The sequence below is a fragment of the Pelodiscus sinensis genome, chromosome 2, assembly GCF_052426305.1.
Source record: "Pelodiscus sinensis isolate ZL-2025 chromosome 2, ASM5242630v1, whole genome shotgun sequence".
Taxonomy (NCBI): domain Eukaryota; kingdom Metazoa; phylum Chordata; order Testudines; family Trionychidae; genus Pelodiscus; species Pelodiscus sinensis.
In genome coordinates this window covers 128,777,897-128,797,690 of record NC_143053.1, presented here as the reverse complement: position 1 = coordinate 128,797,690, position 19,794 = coordinate 128,777,897, and positions in this window count along the sequence as shown.

Genomic DNA, 19,794 nt, shown 5'->3' with positions numbered 1-19,794 from the left:
CGGGGCACTTCCTCTCCCTGGTCTCGAGCAGACCAGGGAGAGGAAGCAAAGCAGCGGCTGAACGCGCGGCCAGCTGACAGCCCAGACGCGTCTGGGCTGTCAGCTGGCCGCGCGCTCTGCTCCCCCCCCCCCCGGTCTGCAGACCAGGGGGAGGGGGAGCAGAGCGGAGCACGCGGCCAGCTGACAGCCCAGATGCGTCTGGGCTATCAGCTGGCCGCGCGTTCTGCCGCTCTGCTCTGCTCCGCTCTGCTCCCCCTCCCCCTGGTCTGCAAACCATGGGGGGAGGGGAAGCAGAGCGGAGCACGCGGCCAGCTGACAGCCCAGACGCGTCTGGGCTGTCAGCTGGCCGCGCGTTCCGCCGCTCTGCTCTACTCTGCTCCCCCTCCCCCTGGTCTGCAGACCTGGGGGACGGGGAGCAGAGCAGAGCAAAGCCGCGGAGCCCGAGGGCAGCAGGATAGCCACAGCGCGTCTGGGCTGTCCCGCTGCCCCTGTGCTCCGCGGCTTTGCTCCGGACGCCTGTGGTACAGCAGCTGGGGCGCTGCCGGTTGGTCCCGTAGCGCCGCTCTGGGTGCCACTGGACCAACCCAGCAGCACCCCAGCTGCTCTGCCCCAGGTGTCCCCTAGTCAGCAGCTGCTGAAAATGACCAGTGGCTGACTACAGGAAGCCCCTGCCCCGGGCTTCCTGGAATCAGCCGCTGATCAGTTTCAGCAGCAGCTGACTTGGGGATGCCTGGGGTTCTTAAGTTGAATCTGTATGTAAGTCAGAACTGGCGTCCAGATTCAGCCACTGTTGAAACTGATCAGTTTCAGCAGCGGCTGAATCTGGACGCCAGTTCCGACTTACATACAGATTCAACTTAAGAACAAACCTACAGTCCCTATCTTTTATGTAACCCGGGGACTGCCTGTACACACAAATATATATACAAATATATACAAATAGATTCTTTCACACCAACGGGCATGAATACAAAGATTAAGGCAAGACTACACAACACACAGACCCCATTTAAGTCATTTCTGCTGATATTAATAAAATGTAATATTTACCCGATTTTCACCCATACGATAATACTTTTAATGAGCAATGACAGTCCAGGAATTTAACTGCTAAAACACATATCAACAGAAGACCATTATGTTGACTACGTTTTGTTTTGGCTCCCATCTGCGGTCCGCATGTTGAGCCCGGCATAAATCCAAGTTGCTCCACGGGCCGCAAACAAATGGGTCGCGTGTTGAGTAGCCCTCCTCTAGAGGTAACCCAAGGCAACCAGTTTGGGGATCCATTACTTATGCTTGAAAATATTATCCTCTGCAAATCCCAAGCAGCACAGTGATACAGATCCTTCCCATCTGGGATTTTTATTTTCTTCCTCCAAAATTCAAGCTGATAGCACAAGTATGGTGCCTGTCTTCTTTTCCTAGATATGCTTGGGGGTGGAGAAGACAATCAGCAGAGTCTTTATCCTTTCATGTTTCACAACGGTTCATTTGGTTTCAAGAGCCTTCTTGCATGCAGTACCAGCACTTAATTTAATTATTGAATGCTCCTTTCCGGTTTGGTGAGCTACAAAACTTCAGAGGTTTACAATGTACAGACTCAATTTAACTTTATACAGTGGGATACAGACAGTGCCCCCTCTCATTTTTCCCATCTCTGAGATGAATAAACTTTGTTATGTGCACCAATGTGGAGGTGATGTGCGATACCTCAGCTTCACATTGGTGCACATAAGAAAATTCATATGGCAGGAGTGGGGCCAATGGGTTCTAAGTGTAGGAGTGGGCTCAGGCCTAAGGGAGCAAAGCAGAGGCTTGGGGTGTAGGGCTGTGAGGACTCTGGCTTGGGCAGTGAGCTTTGGGGCAGGACTGGGGATGAAGGTTTTAGGGTGGAAGAGCGATTTGGGATGTAAGAGCTTTGGGGTTGAGGGTTTGGAGGTGCAGGAAAATGCAGCGGGTTGAGACAGCCAACTGGTGTGCAGGAGGAGTGTGGGCTAAGGGTGTGTGTGCTGGGAATTAGGAGATTGGAATGCAGGCGATGGCACAGATCGAGGGTGTTATTTAGGAGGAGGCAAAGGATTGGGGCTTACCTTGGCAGCTCCCAGTTAGTGGAGCTAAGGCTGGCTGCTTAGTGCCTGCCTGTCCTGGGGCTGCAACAGAGCCCTGGAAACAGCCAGATGGTCTGTCCTCTGAGAGCAGGGGTAGGGGGAGCATGAAGTTCCACAGAGGGCAGAGTCAAGACCAAAGCCAAGACCTCAACTGCTCTGTGCTAGAGTCATTTGGGAGCCGTGCCTCCCTATTGACCGAAGCAGGCCCCCTCCCCCCGTGGGGGCTGGAGAGAAGAGGGACCTTGGGGACACCTACAGCAACTTTGGAGATTGGGGAGACATATCTCTCTCTGCTCCAGCCCTGAGTTCCTGATTGGGGCTTAATGGGAAGCTGATTAGCTGCACAGCTTAGTGGGCACTTAGGTTACAGATGTTATACATGAGATAAATACATGCAGCAGCATGCAGGCATTTCAGCAGGTGTAAACACTAAACACTTTCTCATCAACTTGACATCTATTTTAACAGTGCCAGCACACAGGTGAATCAGAGTGGCTTCCCACTATGCATTTGCCAGTGTTCACAATCATATCTCAGCAATGGAGATTTTGGTACTTTTCACTGGGAGGAAATATAAATATTTTGTTACTGATTAGATCCACTTATTCTTCCATCACAGTAGAGGATCTCTCCTATATAATACACAGGAAAGTAAGTTTTTAAAAGATTATCCAAACTAATATCTGACCTATCATTTCATATTATGTAAACCCAGGCTGACCATTCTGAAGTTCATCCATTTCAAATCCCTATTCTTTTCTATGTTGCAGATAAAATAATCTATTTTCTTTAGTCAATAAAACTACAGCCATGTGGAATCCCACTAGGCTTATATGACTCAACAGCTATATAAAGCCACTGGAAAACATAGTGATACAAAACAGGCTGACATGACAGCTGCACATAGATTACACCCAATTTGAAGATATTTATATTAAAAGGAAACAGCGCTATCTCACAGATTTCTCAGTGACATATTGAAGTCGGTCTGGATGAAGAGCAGGTGAAGCTCAAGCTGAACCTCGGTAAGGCTATGTGATACAAGCAGGACTAAAGAAACATTTGGGGAGTCTTCTATAAAATCTGCTCAGAGCCTTAAGGTTCTTTGGCCTATAGAGAGCTACTAGATGGCCAAAATAGTAATAGTGGCAACACACATCACTTTCCCTCTTCAAAAAGCCAGATTTTATCCCAGCATATCAGACATAGCTCTGGCTAAAATGGTCTATTTATTCAAGACTTCAATACTTAATTATTGCAAGTATTTTTAGACTTGGTTGGAAAATGAAATTTCTGGTCTACAGGAAAACTGACAATTCAAAATGTTGGAAACAAATGTAAAATTCCTTAGTTTTTGAAGGAGCAGTTATTCTAAAAGAAAAAATGTGCTCAGAAATATCAAAATACTTAATTTTGATAATGATGAATCATTTAATAGGGACCACAAAACCATTTTCATTTGATATTGTTGAAATGTTTTGGTTTTCACAATGTCTCAATGTTTTTATAAGGAAAAATGTTACATTTTGATAATGTCAAAACATTAACCTATGATGGCTATGTAATATTAAGGTATACATGTAATATAAAAGAAGAAACACAATTAAATGAAACCAAATTAACATTTTTGACAGTAGCAAATTGAAATAAAGTCTAATACATTAAAATGTCAGTTTTAACAACATTTTCATAGGGAAAGTGATTGGTTTTGACACTTTCCCTTTGAAAATGTTGTTAAAACTGACACATTCCTGCAAAACATTTTGATTTTGAACAAAACTGCATTTTCAAATGGAAATGTTTTGCCAAAATATTTTCAGCTAGATTTTTCTTTATATCTAGGAACTCTGAAGAAGCTCCAGTTAGTAGAAAACACCGTACTCTTTCTACTGAGGAGAAACATCACAGTAAGCACATCATACCAGTGCTCTCCTCTCTTTGTTGGTTCCCCATTTAATATAAATAAGGCCAAACTATCTGCCCTGATATCCAAATTCCTCCACGGAACAGGCACTACTTGAGACCGTGTGCCTCCCTCCATGACCACTGTGGTATCCTGTCATATCTTTAAGCACTTCTTGCCTCACTTGTGGGTTGGTTACAGTTTTGCTGCAAGAGCAATTAAAGTTTCCCTGGCAGCTAGCTGTTCTTAAATGAGCTTCTCTATATCTAGATCGTCTCTGCTGGGTCCACGTAAAACAACCATGTCCCTCCATTTCTACTGCTTTCTGTTGGAACAATAAAACTGTCAACAAATAGGAGGAGACTCAGGAGTGCAGAAGAAAGAACTTTTATGGGAGGTGGATCCAGACTAAGGAACTCACTCCCACAAGAAACAAGGACTAACATGAAATTAACCACTGTCAGAACTAATTGCAAAACTAAGTCCTCTGACTTAGCTTGCTCTCAGTATTTTCTCCCCTCCCCCCACAGAAATATGCACTATAAACCTAATTATTTATCAGGCAGGTTAAGGAGAGAGATAAGCATTATTAATATTGATTCTTGTTTGAAACACCTGGGAGGTGCTTAGATGCAACAATAGTGAAGACCATAGATGTCCAAAGATAGATCGCATTAGACAGACCAACCATTAGCTGTAATTGAGTGCAGTTTTGATTGGCTTGTGAGTCTTAGGCCAAACTATGAGCAAATGACTTTTGAGCAATAGGAGCCTACCCATGATGTAACATTAGAGATGACTCCAATAAAAAATTTAGATGCAAACATCTGAACACTTTGGGACAATTTTGGGTCCTGCTTCAGAGTTTGCAACTCGGCCCAGTTTGAAGATATATATATAATGACACATTGAATATTATAGATTTGTGAAAAAGATAGACATGCATTTGATGACTTTTTTACCCTATGGTAGCATTTCAAATGCTTGAAATTTCAGTGACTTTTCTGTACCAGAGCAGAAAGTGCACTAAACCTGTAGGAAACAAAACATACTCATTTATTAAATAATGAATATCTGCAGCTAAAAATCAAGTAGAAATAATCTTGTTGGTCCTGCCATGATCTAGACTTAATGCCCTCGTGGGGTCCTTCTATTTCTAGTATTCTGATTCTATGAATCTGTCTGGAAAGATGAAGGACTTATTAAAGAAGAAGCAATCACAGTATTTGAGGCTTGTACTCCTAAAAGTTTCAAATTGAAAAGACTGATGACTTTCATATTCACTGCCTTTAAGATTTTCAGCAAATCTCATAACTATTTTATAATGTTTAAACACTTTATCAAAGATACTAGATACTGCAGTTATCTTTAAGGAAATTAACTCGTGCTGGCATTAGCACATTGTTCAAATTCATCCTGAAAACCTCTTCTTCAGTCAACAATACATAAATCTAGTTGTATTACCAGCCCCACAAATGGGTGGAATGAGGTGGGGGAAAGGAGCAATTGCCCTGGTGATTCAGAAGAGCCCATGGCTCCCAGACACTGTTGCTACTGCAGCAGTGATGGTGACCAGATCCCCAGGCCCTTTAAAGCTCTGCCAGAGTGCCACACTGCATGCTCCACATGGCTCTAATGGCTGGGGATGGGAGAGCACCATGAGTCCTGAAAGCTGGCTGCTCCTAGCACCGCCCCTTTCACCTGAGGCCCCGACCCTTCTAGGGGTGCAAAGCCAGGCTCCTCCACACCTTGACCGGGGGGAGCTGTCAGTCCCTCTGTGCATTATTAATGACCAGCACAATCATAGTGGTCACCCAACGGGATGTTTTGGGGTAATTTTTCCTCCAAAATTTAAGCATACAATTAAACAAAAGTTATGTTTTACATGCTTCTGGTTGCAAACTAAATGTTCTAATAGTAAATACTTTTTTCTAAATGTTAACAAAATTTCCAATTTCGATGAACACCTTTCAGTCCCCTCCCCCCTTCTTTCTTTTTTAAACAGGTATAACTGTGAATTATTGTTTCAACAGATGCATCAAGCTATTCTAAGATTGCAGGTGGCATTTAAGATTGTTGGAAAACTCTAACACAACATTAATTCCCCACTCCCTTGGACCCCACCCAAGAGTGGGTGAGACAATTTCCATTATTATGGCACCTTCAACTATTCATTTAGCGTATGTCTACACACTAAAAACTGTGTGGGTTAGCCTCCCCCAAGCTAGCTTGAATTCTGCCAATGTGAGTAACACTAGTTAGTGTAAAGACAATGCATCTGGGGTTCAGTCACAGTAGCAAAAGCCTGCCACAGAATCAAAGTATGTTCTTTGCTCACTAGTCCATGGTGCATTGTCTTCATTGCTATTTTTACTCCCTCTTCTAAGATTCAAGCTAACTCTGGTATGCTAGCTTGTGCACAGTTTTTACAGTTTAGCCATAAACTGAAAGATGATAGGATTACAGTTGACATCATGGGTAGCACTGGCAAAAAGCCCAGTCTGGAAAGCAATGGCTATCTCTGGTGAAGTCATCCTTGAAAATGGTTGTTTCAGTGAGTCTTTCTGACCATAACAATATCCTGCTTCTCTGTGTCAAGGGACAACAATGTCACTGTACTTTGATCATTTGTTTTATAATTGTGCAAGTTTGTTTTCTGAAAGCAAAAGACAATTACAGGAAGAAAATAAAATGGAGATTGACACATAGAAGAAATTTAAAAAAGACAATACTTAAGTGCATTCCATAGTTATGTTTTCCTTTTGTATGAGAAAGAGAAAAAAGATAAAAAGAAGAAAAGTCGCAAAGTCTTTCAGTAAAGAAAAGAAAAGAAAAGAAAAGAAAAGAAAAGAAAAGAAAAGAAAAGAAAAGAAAAGAAAAGAAAAGAAAAGAAAAGACCTATGGTTTTTGATGGAAATTCACTTAAAGTGATCCAAGAGTACATAGAATACATTTAAGACAATGAAGCAGATGGAGACTAGAGAAACATCTTGAGTTAATTTATTTTTGAAGTACACAATGATTTTTTTATGATATAATTGAATTAAAGAGTCAGAGGGAAAGAAAACAAAACCTTTTTTCCTGTTACGTTTACCGTTCTCACTGAAAGAACCATTGGAAATTATGGGAGTGTTTTTTTCAAACAAATAGTGTAAATCCTTAAGCTTACTGTGCTAAATCAGAGAACCAGTCCACTGGCATAGACGTGATTAAATAAGTCTTTAGGCTAACTAGCCCCTCCCTTATATGCCTGCAGCCAATTCCAGGCCTGCAGGGGGGAGAAAAAGAGAGAGCCTGGCTCAGTCCAAGGATATTGAATGAAGGGGCAGGAGCTAGCTGTCTCCTTACATTACATGACAGATCAGTAGCCTGCCAGCCACCAGGAAATAAGCACCAGGAAATAAGTCTTCTCTGGATATAGAAGACTATGGGAGAGACTTAGGAGCACTCAGCCTCAGGGATAACTGGCTGATCAAAGCACAGAGAACTTGTGGGGTCCTTCTGACCCCACCAACCTTATAGCTGCTCTGACTGAAAGAAACTGGAACCACAGTAGAATACTGCCTAAGGTCTATAAGGGGTCACTACTACACCTAAATCACCACAGTAACTTGGATTATAGCCAAAACAGTACATGTGGATCCCTGCTGGGAAGCCCCCTATTCTGAGGTTGATTCACACAGGGCTTTGGTGAAGTGGGAAGGCCCATGTCCACTTACTTCAATGCAATTATGTAGGGGAAGGTAACTTGTCCATGTAACCATGTGACAAACTCCACCTTAGGATATGTATTTTATGCAGAAGAACAATGGGAGTCCCTCCACATGGATATAAAAAAGGACCTGGAGAGTCCTCCATTTTGTCTTCAATGCTGCTTCTTGCCTCTGGAGGATCTTTGTTAATAACTGAAGATTGGAAAAAAGGACTGATGACCCATCCTAACAATGAATTTATTCCAGAGACAACAGATTATTTAATCTCTGCTACAAGCCTGCACCTAGAATTTTGCAACTAGCAAATGTATTCAATTCCTCTAACAATTTTAACTCTCACTCTTTCTTTCTTTGATGAATTAACCTTTAGATTTTAAATTCTAAAAGACTGGTCATCAGCATACTTTTTAGTAAGGTCTGAGTTATACATTTGACCTGGAAATGTGGCTGGTCCTTAGGGATCCAAAGAACCTTTTCATTTGATGAGACTGGTTTTCATAACCTCTTATCTGTATGAGGAATAATACTAATGGTGCCACAGGAGAACTGGAGGGTCTTAGAGAACTGTTTGTATGGTTTCTTGCTAGAGAGTGTGGTGAATAGAAGTGTTCCTTGTGACTGGTTTGGAGTGCCTTATAATAGAGGACCCCCATGCTTGGGCTGTAAGTAGCCCTATCTCTAAGGAATTCACCCTGAATTAACCCTCTCTGCTGTGTCCCTCAGAAACATAACTAACAAATAATAGCCCTAGAACAGATGTCAGCCCATTATTTAATCACAACAAACAGTTGCTGTTTTAGCTAGTGTAGTATTAGCTTTTATTTTTGGCGCTGAGGGTCCTGAGATGAAGCTCTGATGACAGCTGTAGTTTCCTTACATATTTAATGACAAAAGAACAACCCAAATAACAGATGAACTTTTATGTCCTTAAGAAATTTAGGGTTAGACTAATTAACATTGGAAATATATAATATGATATAAATATAATATGATATAAATATAAAAATAAATATAAAAATAAATATATAATACATATATAATAAATATAAAATTATATATAATAAAATATAATTTAGTGCAATCTCTTCCTAATTTTGACAAATGCTTTCTGCATGACACTACACAAGTGACTTAGTCTGGGATATTTAAATGTATCCTTGGGTAATAGCTACCAAATTCTACAGCCTTAACTGCTCAAATCTCTTTGGGTACTTCTGCACAGCAGGGCAAAAATTGAATTAAGTTATGCATCTTCAGCTACGTCAGTTGCGTTATCTGAAGTAAAATAACTTTATTCAGCTTTTGGCGCTGTCTATGCAGCAGAAAGTAAAAAAAAAAACCCATTCTTCCTTTGACTTCCCTTACTCATGAAATTAGGGTTACCATGAGTCAGAGTAAGAAGCTCTCCAGCTTGACATTATATCAAAATAAAAGCTTGTAGTGTAGACACACATTTGTTATTACGGAATAACATCAGTTACTCCAAAATAACACTGCTGTGTAGATGTATCCTTCAAGTCCATTGCAAATCCCACCTTTAATCTTGGTTTTTACATCTAAAATGGGGTTAGCACTTGTCTTTCTCATAGGTGTGTTGTAAGGTGATCAGATAGTTTGACTATGGGGGTCAGAATTAAATGTTACCAGCTACACTAAATTTGTTCCTGGGTTGCTGTCTGCTCCTGTATAGTTTCTAAAATGCTACAGTAGAACTGGAACTCTTTTCCAGCTTTTTCTAGTGCTGCTTATCATTTTCTGTTCTACTATTCTGTAGAACTTTCTGGACTGGGGGACACTGTTTATCCGAGAAGCATCCAAGAAGGGATCAGGCAGCCAGCACTCTGCTGAAGCCTCAAGTAGATACAGAGACAGGAGCTCCTGGCCCTTCTAAAAAGTCTTTGATTGGTGAGGCGGGCAGATTTTTAGTCCTGAGAAATGATGATAGAGGCAGTATAGCTAGGTTTATATATATATTCTGGATGGTTGTGAGATCTAGTTTTTTTTAAGGTATAAGACAATGTCTGTGAAACTCAGGGATGTGGATAATAATTATGGGTTCTATGGGCTCTGAATCAGCCCTGATTTCTAGTGAGTGTATCCTTATTTGAACTGTTCATCTCACATGGATAATGATCCCTGTAATACATCTTTTATCAGCTTGGAGTCAGATAATATAGTCTGGGTTGTACATGATTTTTATCAAGGATGCTTTGCAACATATTTCTCCATAGTAGAAAAAATGTGTTCTTTGCCAGACTTTCAAGAGGTTTTGTAACTTCATCTATCAATTACAATAAATTAATGTAATATTCCAGGCTAGATAATCTATGAGAAAATAAATTATGTATACATTTTAGGCATCTTAAAAAAAACAAAAAACAAAAAGAAAGGGAGAGGATGTTTGAAAGAAAGCAAATCTTACTTCTCTGCTAATTAGTTTTTTTGATATCCTCTCTGAAACAGTCTGGTTGAGAAGCCACTAAAGACTTCATTGTTTTCTAAGCTGCTAATACACTGCGGTAAGCTATGACTCGGCATCTTCAAGGACACGAGGTTACTGAAGCTAAACCAGTCCCCTTTTCAGGAGTTACTGTGAGAAATCATGTATGCAGGAGCATCTATCATAACCTATTCAGCATATCTTAGGATGACAGGTAACTTGTCATTACATGCTTCACCCTCCTTTCTCTGTTACAGACTGGCAGCTTCTGCACACTTTTCATTGTGCAGGTGCTTTCTTTTGGCAGACTTGTACAGATAATAGAACAATCCAATCAAAACATCACTGAGAACCCCTGACAGAACATTTGCTGCTTTAGAAACATTTGCACTCACCATATGGCAAGGGCAGGTTAGGCTATGAAAGTGCAATGATTTTTGTTTTTATTCAGTGAAGGCATCAGAGATTTATGATGGCCAAAATTCATTAAGCATTGACAAACCCATCTACATTTTTAAAGCAATTTGTAAGATGATTCAAGAGCTCAGTAAAGGAGAAATGCTTTTGTTTTCAATGCCACACATACAATGACAGATAGCTGTGTTTCAGCAGGCATACTGCATGATGCAGCCAAGAAGCTGCTTATTAAAGAAAAATTACAGCATTCTGCAGTAATGGGTCTGACCTAATAATAACTGCTTGTGGCCATATATGCAAAAAGATTTTATTTAGTAGCAAAATAAAAAGGAAATGCCTTTTGATAGACATTATCATCATCTTATTACATCATAATGATATTTTTTCTAAATTTGATTGAAAGGTATTTTTAAATATCTCATACTCCTTGGCTTACCACAAACTAAAAAGGACTAGTATTGTGTTAATTATTATTAATCTGAAACACGCTACTTCCAATATGCTCCATGGGTATTTTAAAGGTAAGCTACATTGCTTTTGAAACAATTAACAATCATTGTAAGAAGATCTTACCGTATCTCGTTAGTGGAACAAGTTGATATGAATTAAACATTTTTCAAGTGATTTAGTTCTGAACCCGATTTCATGGCAGTAGCACATCAGCATTTGTTCTTCAGTTAAGGGCACTTTAAAGTGATGCTCAGTGCTGTCCAGTAAATTCCAGACTAATCACTGAAGTACAGCTATTGTTGATGCTTTGGAGCTCCACACTGGAATATGTGCAAGAGAACTGCATGGTCTCATGCACAAGAATAGCCTGACCTAGGTGAACAACTTCGTTAAATTCTCATTTATACTTCATTTACATCTGTTTTAAAACACAGTAATTCTACCGTGTTTATAAATGCCATTTTACTGATGGGGCATCTGAGGCATAAATAAATGAAGCAACTTTCCCCAGATCACATAATAGACCCATATTTCCTGACCCCCTGTGCAAAGTATAACCCTTTGGATCATGTGGCCTCCACTGAACTAGGATCACTAAAACTGAGGACTTCTAGACGGTTGTCAAGCAATGAAAATTTAATGTTTTATGCACTAATCGCTCATTCTCCTCTGTAGAACATTAAGCTTTACATGATTCTGCACTCTATTGTGTTAATTAAATGTCTCCTGATGGTCCGTGCTTTTTTATATAATTAATTTGGTGCCTAGAGAATAATTATCGTAAGCAAGCAGCATCATGGTTTCCTCAAGTTAAAAGGTATCGCTTGAAATGGAGTGGGCCTAATTTATCATAACAAGTTAAGCAGTAATACAGCAGGCCATCATATATTCTAACCTCTTCATCCATTGAGGGGGGTGGGTGGTTAAAGAGTATTAAAGGTCAACTAACTGGAGAGCCTTTCCCAAGGCAATTTGAAATCATCAGGGGCCTTTTCTTTTACTTCAGTAGGTTTTGGATCTGGTCCTGAGTCTTTATTTAGTGCTACCTACAGAAGGAAGCAGTTTGTGGCCTAGGAAGGGTGCATAAAGCCCAGTCTCCAAAGCCTGTGCAATACATAGTGGAAGGCCGGTTTAACTTGGCAAACTGTGGAGCTCCTACATGGAGTGATTGCTATCTGTGTTTCTTTGTGAGTACTGTTCTTTTCTTAAAGCATGGCACACTTAGTTTCTGTGTAGCTATTGGATATCTATGTCTTCACAAGAGGAGTGGACAGTGTGCAGTGGAAGCAAATTTTGCTGGTATTGAAAACTTATCTGTGATAAATTCCCCGAGGGAATAACAGGATATTAACAACAGAGATCATGGAAGATCCCTCTCTCCCTTCCTTTCCACCACAGCCACAAATCTTGGCAAAGTTCTGTGGAGCTACAAGTGGAATCTTTCCCATCTCCCTACCCCATATCCTACATTCTTTCTATAATTGTGGTACAAATCAATACATCAGCTTCTAATAGCATCACTACCGTGTTTTGTGTCTTCATATTGTGAAAGGGTACATCTAGACTACAGGATTTGTCGACAGAGGCTTTGTCGACAAAGCTTCTGTCGACAAAGAGTGTCTAGACTACGTCCAGTTCTATCGACAAAGTGTAGATGCAAAGGACATTGTAGATGCAATAACGCCTTGTGTAGACAGAATTCTGTTGACAAAAGGCATTATTCCTCGTAGACTAAGGTTTATCGCCATTGACAAAACTGCCGAGTTCTGTCGACGTTATGTTGACAGAAGTCGGCGGTAGTGTAGATGCAAGTATAGTTTTGTCGACAAAAGTTCACTTTTGTCAACAAAACCCTGTAGTCTAGGCACACCCAAAGTGTGCAGAATAATGCAGGATCATAGTACATATATAGAGGTTGATTTGGGTAAGGTCTCTGAAATAATGGGTGGAAAGGAAATATCATAGGGGTGCAGAGAGTAATAAATAGTATTTTTAATGAGAGTAGTACTACTCCGTGCACTCCCTTATTTCTGCTTCCTATGTTTATGGAAAAAATGATATTTACTGAACTCTATGAAGAATTTTTTTTATAACCTAAACAATTAGATCTAGGAAAAACAACTTGAAACAAAAGACCATAATATTAAAAAAGCAGCATTATGCATTACGCTTATATATCTAGCGGTGAACAATCCATCTTTGCAATCTGCACATCAAGCTATTTGTAAAAATTGGATACTCCACCCAACTCATGAGGTTTTCTTTTCTAAACTTAGTGTGCTATTTCAAAGTCAGTGGCACTACACTGATTTGAACCACCTCAGACTCTGGGCCATAATAAAATCTTTATGTTTGTTAACACTACAGACATGTTTAATTTGTTTTCATTGAGTGCCTGTGCACATGCCTATATGTTCAATGAAGGGAATCAACACAACAGAAACACTCATTGAAAGACTGTTCATAAAGTAATATACATAAAGGGTCAATACATTCTTGAACCCTTAAGCCTGTATGGATTAAACTGCATAACCAGGGTCTAATTGTGTACTACATTATTAGAACAATGTAATTATCAAAAACAAGCATTTGGATGGAATTTTGGAGGAATACTGAAATAATGTTGTTTGAAAGTGAGAGAATGGAATTTCAGGATCTGACACAAATTTCAAATTTGCATCTTGTTTTGTAACTGAATTATACCACTAAGGTATTTTATTGTATAGTAGTATAATCTGCAGTCATGTTATTGTATAATAATGTAATCTGAAGTTTCTTTTAAAAAAGATCCTCTATTAAAAGAATTTTAAGGGAGAAAAAGCAAGCACTCAAGTGATAGGAGTTGCCCATTGAACCTAAATTGAGCTCTCTAGAAAGTTTCATAATGATACAATATTTAATTACTAACAGAATCCTTTTTGCAGAAATCCCATACTCATTCAGTGCATAGTATTATAATTCCTATGGCTGAATTTGGACATTTCCTTAGTTTTGAATCTTAACTGCAACCTTAGGCTGTGTCTAGACTGCATCCCTTTTCCATAAAAGGGATGTAAATTAGACACATCGCAATTGCAAATGAAGCGGGGATTTAAATCCCCCCCGCTTCATTTGCATGAACATGGCTGCCGCTTTTTTCTGGCTCGGAGCTTTGCTGGAAAAAAGCGCCAGTCTAGCCGGGGATCTTTCGGAAAATAAAGCCTTTTCCGAAAGATCCCTTATTCCTTTTTTACGGAAAAGGGATGCAGTCTAGACATAGCCTTATTGTTCTTTAAAATAAAAATTGTGAATAAAAAAATTTCATCATATGGAATATCAACACCTCCACCTCCTCCCCCACACAAATGGAACTGCAACAGGATTTGGACCTTTAGATTCACAGCACAGTTCTCTACCATTTAAATTAAGAGTAACTGGTAGAAGTAGAGGACTAGTAGATTGGAGACACATTTTACAAGGAATTTTGCTAGACCAAAAAGAAAAGTTGGAGATGTGGGAAAAATCTGTTGAATTCTGAATTCTGTAGGGGAATGTGCCATAGTGGCTATAGATCTTTCTGCCATATTGGCCCCTGCCTAGATTTTCCCTATCCCCTATTGCCACTGTAGCCTTGTAATTGTGTAAGTAATAAGTCAGTTAGGGTATGTCTACACTATAGCGTTATTTCAAAATATCTTATTTCAAAATAGTTAATTCAAAATAAGTTATTTCAAAATAATGTGTCTACATCCAAAGCGGTGAGGAGTCCAGTGACACCTTATAGACTAAATGAAGTGTAGGAGCATAAGCTTTCGTGGGCAAAGACCCACTTCATCAGATGCATGCTCAGTTAGTCTATAAGGTGCCAGTTAGTCTATAAGGTGACTCCTCGCCACTTTTGCAGATTCAGACTAACACGGCTACTCCTCCACTACATACAAAATGCATTTCGAAATAGCGTTTTGCTATTTTGAAATAGTACATCCACACTGATTGGATGCTGAATTGCATTTAAGGGCAGCCGAAACCAGTTCCAGCATGGCATCAGTCAGGAGTTACTTTCTGTGACTGCTGCCTGAGGCTATCTGAGGCTTGTGCTTAAAGGGACCCCTCCCCCCTGGAAAGCTGGTTCTCAGCTTTCCCTGCTTGCTTGCCTACCTTGCTAGGGGATAGCAAACATTTTTATCTCTGTCTGCTTTGGTTGCTCTGACTCAGAACACCACAGCACTTGGCACCATGGAGCCGTAGCTGCCCCTGGGCACTCTGGTGCTCATTTTGGACATCTTGCTGCAAGCTTGGCTGCATTTTCTGCAGGCTGCCTCACAGCATCTGCTGCAGCCCAACCCCCATGCCGTCCTCTGGACCCTCCTGGGGGACAGGGAGGAGCAGCTGCAGCTCCCGGATGCCAGTGTGCCCTGCCGCATCTGGACACCAGCAGCGACTGGTGGGACCACATCGTCCTCGAGCTCTGGAGAGACCAACAATGGACCCAGAACTTCAGGATGAAGAAGGACACCTTCCTCAAGCTCTGTGAGTGGCTCGTCCCTGCTCTGTGGTGACGGGACACACACATGAGGCCCGCCATTCCCCTCCACAAGTGTGTGACCATCGCCCTATGGAAGCTCTCCATGCCGGATAGCTACTGATCTGAGGTGAACTAGTTCAGCGTGGGGAGATCCACTGTTGGAGCAGTGCTCATAAAGGTATGGAAGTCTCCAGCCACTATTCTGGGAGGTGGAGGAAAGGAGGTTATGGACTACCCCAAGGAAAAGGGGGGGGGTGTAAGTCCCCTCCATGGGAGGGTTTGGTCCGTCCCTCATTTCACCCTCACATCCTTTCACTGACCCCTCCCTAGCCCACCTTCCCATTAAATAAAGACACATGTTTGACAAAAACTAACTCTGTTTATTGAACAAAACTGGGGTGGGCAGAGAATGAGGGTGGGAGAGGGGAGGGGTAAACCTGGAAGGGGGAGGCAAGGGGAGGAAGTAGGAGGAGAAGCTCAGGTTTGGGGGTCTTGCTGGTCTACCTGTCTCCCAGCACTGCGGGTGTGGGGGCCTCAGCATCCCCGGGGGGGAGTGGTAGCTTGGGCAGCAGCTGGGGCTGGAGCGGTAGGAGGCAGCAATTTCTGCACCAGGGTCTACAGGTGGTCAGAGGTGGCACGGCCCTGGGCAAGCAGCTCCTGCCAGCTCTCCCGCCGTAGCTGGAGGTTGTCATTCACCCAGTGGTCGAGGGTGTGGTGCTGGCCTTGCAGGATCCCCAGGTGCTGCCGTTGGTACTTGTTCTGGTTATGGGTAAGCCTGCTGGCCCAGGTGTGGGAGGCAGTCCTGGGCTAGGTGATGTGCCCTGCACTCGCAGCTTCTGCGGCTATGGAGAAACAAGAGCAGTGGTCAGTTCTCCTTGGGGACACAGGGGGTGAAGCCCAGCCCCACTCTGCACGGCGAGGACGGCAGGTCTCCGCACCATCAGAGCTGATGTGTTTGCACACAGTCCATGTTCGGCATATCCTGCTATGCCCGGCAGTTGGAGCTGGCCCAGGACTGCACCTATACCCCTGTGCTGTATCTAGTGTGGGGATTGAGAGGGAAGGGAGATAATAGAATCATAGAACCATAGAGCTGGAAGAGACCCCAGAAGGCCATCAAGTCCAGCCCCCTGCTCTAGGCAGAACCAATCCCAACTAAATCAAACCAGCCAGGGCTTTGTCAAGCCGAGACTTAAACACCTCTAGGGATGAAGACTCCACTACTTCCCTAGGTACCCATTTCAGTGCGTCACCACTCTCTTAGTGAAATAGTTTTTTCCTAATATCCAACCTGGACCTCTCCCACCACAACTTGAGACCATTGCTCCATGTTCTGCTATCTGTCACTACTGAGAAAAGCCTCTCTCCATCCTCCCTGGAACCACCCTTCAGGAAGTTGAAAGCTGCTATTAAATCCCCCCTCATTCTTCGCTTTTGCAGACTAAACAGACCCAACTCCCTCAGCCTCTGCTCATAGGTCATATGCTCCAGCCCTCTAATCATTCTGGTTGCCCTCCGCTGGACACTCTCCAATGCGTCCACATCCTTTTTTAGTGGGGGGCCCAGAACTGGACACAATACTCCAAATGTGGCCTCACCAGGGCCGAATAAAGGGGAATATTCTCTTCTCTGGATCTGCTAGCAATGCTCCTCTTAATGCAACCTAATATGCCATTAGCCTTCTTGGCTATAAGGGCACACTGTTGACTCATATCCAGCTTCTCATCCACTGTAACCCCCAGGTCCTTTTCTGCAGAACTACTACTTAGCTGGTTGGTCCCCAGCCTGTAACAGTGCTTGGAATTCTTCCATCCCAAGTGCAGAACTCTGCACTTGTCCTTGTTGAACCTCATCAGATTTCTTGTGGCCCAATCCTCCAATTTGTCTAAGTCACTCTGGACCCTATCTCTGCCCTCAAGCGTATCTACCTCTCCCCCTAGCTTAGTGTCTTCCGCAAACTTGCTGAGGGTGCAATCCATCCCCTCATCCAGGTCATTAATAAAGATATTAAGCAAAACCGGTCCTAGAACTGAACCTTGGGGCACTCCGCTAGAAACCGACCGCCATCCTGACATCGAGCCGTTGATCACTACTCACTGGGCCCAGCCTTCTAGCCATCTTTCTATCCATCTTACTGTCCATTTATCCAATCCACCTTCCCTTAACTTGCTGGCAAGAATATTGTGGGAGACCATATCAAAAGCCTTGCTAAAGTCTAGGTATATCACATCCACTGACTTTTCCATGTCCACAGAGCCAGTTACCTCATCATACAAGCTAATCAGATTGGTCAGGCATGACTTGCCCTTTGTGAATCCTTGCTGACTATTCCTGATCACTTTCCTCTCTTCCAAGTGCCTCAAAGTCATTGAGAAGCCTTTGGCCATTATCTTTGAAAAATTGTGGAGATTGGGAGAGATCCCAGATAATTGGAAAAAGGCAAATGTAGCGCCCATATTCAAAAAAGGGAAGAAGGACGATCCAGGGAACTATAGGCCGGTCAATCTTACCTTGGTTCCTGGAAAAATCACGGAAGGGATCCTTAAGCAATCCATTTTGAGGCACTTGGAAGAGAGGAAAGTGATCAGGAATAGTCAGCAAGGATTCACAAAGGGCAAGAAAGTGTCTATACTGGCATATGCCTTTGCACAAAAGATTTGCTTTTGCGCAAAAGCATCCGTGCCAGCGTATACACTCTCTTGCGCAAGAAAGCTCCGATGGCCATTGAGATTTCTTGCGCAAGAAATTAACATTGCTGTCTACATTGGCCCTCTAGCACAAGAATACTTGCGCAAGAGGGCTTATCCCTGATTGGGAGTGTCAGAGTATTTGCGCAAGAACCACTGATTTTGTACATTACAAAGTCAGTGTTTTTGCGCAAATACTCACGGCCAGTATAAACAGGCGGCAAGATTTTGCGCAAAAGCAGCTACTTTTGTGCAAAATCATGCCAGTCTAGATGCAGCCTTGCAAGTGTTAAGCTGCTGCTTTGCAATGTTTCTACTAGTCTCCTTCTCCATATTCTAGTGCCAATTTTAAACAGCAAAGCTCTAAGAAACAAAACTGTGACATTTTCAAATATGCCTCAGTTTCATACTGTAGAATGTCAAAGAATATATTACTTGGAAATGCTTCAACAGCAGAAAAATGATGGAAGTGAAATAAATGAATGTATTCATATTGTACATAAGATTATCTTCTAATAGCATGATAGTGATAATATTATCTTACTTTATACAGTCCCTTTCATCCCAAAGGGTTCTAAAGTACTTCAGAAACTTTATTAACTATCCAGAGACAGGAATCAATTAACTCAGCACTGAAATTCAGTGGACTATAGCAAACACAAAACAAATCTATAACATGAAATGGGGGGGGGGGGGCGGGGAATGGCTACATAATAATTTAGGAATGCCAAACAAAAATAATACCTCAGCCAGTATTTTTATTGACTTATAAAACTCTTGTTTCTATGCTACCTGACAGCTAATTGCAGGAGGAATTACCACATCTAGATTTGGCACGGAAGGCATTAAAGGAAACTGACCACATGGTGGGTACTGTCCACTTGCCAAGAGAGAGGAATAGGGCTTTATAGGTGAGAAGAGGAAAAAAAAAGACTTAATGTTGCTACAAAAGGAGGACTGGGTCATAACGGTAACACTGACTCATTCCCTGAACCCAAAAGTGCTGATGATTTGAAAAGGGGCACATCCAGGCATGCAAAACCCTTTTTCCAAGAGCAGGCTAAGTAGAATCTCCTTTCCTCACATGTAGATGACAAAATACCAGCTATAGGAAGGATCTGCTGTGTGTGTCACATTTCCTGCTACTTCTTAGGGGGACTGGGAAGGAATTTTTCTCTTGCCACCACATTAGCCTAGGTGGAGTGGGTTTTTTTCTCTCCTTCCCCACAGTAGGTTCAGGGAGTGCTTTGTTATGGTGAGTAGGGAAAGAAGTTAGGCTGTATGTCACAACTCATTATGTAAGAGCGGGGCAGATGTCCAGTGAAGGTATTTCACAGGGAAGGGACGCAGTGGCCATAGAAAGGGCTTGATAAAGGGCTTCAAAAGGAGATGTTGGTTAATGGAACAGAATGAACGGAGGGATCAGGGGTCCTATGACTAACACAGCAGAAAGCCAACAACTTTTCTTATAGTTTTCCTTAATTTTCATTTGAGAGGGAGGAAGTTCCCAGCAGTGGTGTGACTGGGAGACCTGGATAGCAAAACATGGGGCTGGAGGAAACCCTCCAG